The 3,142-nt window shown below is 35.6% G+C and overlaps 1 long non-coding RNA gene across 1 annotated transcript in view; it reads left to right on the forward strand.

Annotated features, from left to right (window-relative positions):
- The window catches only part of LOC135205077 (uncharacterized), a 52,901-nt gene that overhangs the window by 34,842 nt on the left and 14,917 nt on the right, over positions 1-3,142 (forward strand). The window lies entirely within an intron of this gene.

Here is a 3,142-nt window from a genome sequence, read left to right on the forward strand (position 1 = left end):
TATATATATATATACACACAAACATATTACGTCTGGTAACGCCGTGTAGTAGTTGTTTTTTTATTCAACATACATCTGGCAACCCTTCATTCCCTCGAATTTTCCCTTGGAAGCTCAATGTATATATTATTATTTTTTTTTTTTTTTTGTATTTTTTATTTCAATATATTACTAACGGAAATCCTTTTATTATAAAGTATCTTGGCCAAGTATATAAGTGTTTATTGAATCTTTTGTGTATAGACTTCTGTACTAATTAGGGAATAAAGTGTGGAAATGTAGATAATGTTTTTTCTATATCCTTATTATTATTATTATTATTATTATTATTATTATTATTACTGAAATGCAGACGAAAATAGATGTACTTGTTGCCAGGATTTCAAACTTGTAAACATTTATAATTACTTTAGTAAAAATTATTATTTTACATATGGTAAAAAACATGAAAAAATATTGATTTTATGAATTATTTTTACTATCTAATCTATAGTAACGTTATAAAGCTATTATAAAATTAAATTCATAGTTCCTGAACTTTAAAAAAAATATTCAAGCATAGTTCGAATGCAACTCGAAGAAAAATACCGATGCCTTAAACATCATTAGTTTGAGGTGTCACCTTATTTGTAATTTTTAGTGCCTTGATATAGAAAATTAAAAAATTTACGATGTTAACAAACCAAAAATTATTTTATATGTAAAATAACACTTAAAATCGTAATGTAAAACTTGACAGATGAACCAAGGATCACAAAGTTTTGACAGATGTCACGTGACTTACGTCAATGTGTTTGTAAACAATAGAAGGTGGGCGTGTCTGTTTATTTTTAATCGGAAATAAAAACGGTAAGCCAGGCAGCCATTGACTGTAAATTATGTTAATAACTATTTAAAATGTAATTATTAATTAGATAGATGTCATAGTATTGAGTTTTTTAGCTTTATTATGAACTGTGGTATCTCTTTGATAGGGTTCTATAGGTAGGTTAGGCAGGCCATGTTAGGCTAAGCAGGTACCTTAGACGCGTTTTTAAATACCTCAGGAATAGAAGACCTGAGTTCGATTTCCACTTGAATTGGAATGCACTAGGAAAGTATTTATTCCAAAATTTTGATAAAATGTCATGTATGTATTTGCGTTCATTGTTATTCAATTTAAACCTCTTTCATTTGCATTCATTTGTTGGCACCTTTCTGATTCAGATTCATTATTCAGACCTTTCATTCTCCATTTTCTCTTTCACCTTCATTCATTCTCACTCCTCCTAAACTTTTGAGTTTTAATTATGCATTCAGGAATGTTCAGTCATTCTTGGTCACATGTTGTTCATCTGAATATCGGTATGGAATGCTTATAAATACAGGGTATTTTTTCAGGCGATGCCTTGAACGCTCATCGGGTATACATTCATAAGATACCCACGAGGTTAGTTTCTGTTAGCTCAGCGGTCAATTGAGATTCAGTACGGCAACCCCGGGGTCTTGATTAAAATTCAGCTGTTGCGGAGGTGCCTTTGCGAGCGAGGTTATGTAAGCTGCATTCCCCAGCCAGTTCGAGCTGCTAGCGGAGTCCGTATTTGCGCTCATTAACCCACATCACTGAAGGTCCTTCCTAGCGGCCGCTCGAACACCTCTAGCTGCTGTGCTCTCTGCCTTTTAAATTTTGGCCGCTTCCCATTTAGGCCTAACTGTCCAACGTTTAACATTTCCTTGTTCCTTCTGACCAAATTTTTATTCCGCGTGATTCTGTGGCCTCTCGCGCTCACTCTCGTCCACTAAGGTGGCCTTCAGGCCTCATTCTTTCCCAGTACCCCTTGCATCAGACCACTATGGTTTGATGCAAGGTTCCGTTTTGTTTTCTTCATGGGTAGGCTCTGGAATTCTCCCAATTCCAACAATTTTCCACCTATTCTAAGGACCTCATTGTAACCCATTGACCTACTGTCAAGTTCCTATGGTCTCTTGATGATCCTAGCACTGACCAGAACCGATATTCCGTATCATCACAAATTGAGACGTCATTGGTCACCCAATGTATTGACGTAATGACTGGCAGTATAGCAAATGTGGTACTGTATTGTTATATTTAGGTCTATAAGTAGCTTAAATATCTTGTCAAAAATGTGGGCCATACTTAAGTTATAATGGAAATGCAGTGTACAGACACTATAAGAAGTTTAAGAAAAACTGCATTTTGCTTAGTAGGATTCAGTTGCTTAGGTCACCTAAATGTTTCATGTAAATGGAAGCCTTGAATGGCATTGGGGCTTTTTGCCATTTACTTTTCATGTTCCATCTGGCCACTTCACACCCAGCTGCTTAAATCCCACACTAACCTTGTTCCAGTTTTTAGATCTCACTTCTGTCAGACCTTATGATAGTCTAAGAAATGTAACTTGGTGGTCTCCTTAAGCACTTTAGTGACAATACATTTTTAGAGTGCTCTCCTCACTTGGACTTTGCCAAGAACACTTATTAATCACAAACGTTTTCAAGAATGTTAATGCCACACAGGCCTTGACCATTGCTTAATCCTGATAAATGAGGTGGTCTGATAGCCAGAAGGAAGTAAAAATGAACTGGTATACAGCTTCTTGTCTTCCTCAGTTATATCCAGGGTTATTGAACATAATAATCCATTATTTCACCTCCAAGATTATGTATTCCACACCCCATAAAAAAGGAGATCAATTATTTGTTCATACATAGATACAAATGTTCATATTTTAAATGAATTTATATGTGGTGAAAACTTTTTTGGTTGTTAAAGCTTAATTAAAAGTTAGTCAACTAGCAACAGGTGCCAGGTATGTGGGTGTATTACCATTTCCTCGACTATTAGAGGAGTTCACTTTTCAGCAGCAGTACTAGTTAAGAAATATCTGCTGGTGTTGAACACTTTCTATATGAATGTCATTGAGGAGCTTGGAACTACCTTTCCCTTCCTGACTTTTGGTAAGGGACCTTGGTGTTTTGATTGTAACGAGCGTTTGAGGTACATAAAAGGATAACTGTTTTTCACTTTTAGGAAGCATGATCAGCTTACAGTAGATGTTCAGGGCATGACTAGGTATATGATGCTTTGTCACCCTTGCATATTGTTTCCAGATCTTGTTAGGCTATGCCTGTTGCAGGGATC

This window comes from Macrobrachium nipponense, chromosome 48 (assembly GCF_015104395.2).
Source record: "Macrobrachium nipponense isolate FS-2020 chromosome 48, ASM1510439v2, whole genome shotgun sequence".
NCBI classification, from domain to species: Eukaryota; Metazoa; Arthropoda; class Malacostraca; order Decapoda; family Palaemonidae; genus Macrobrachium; species Macrobrachium nipponense.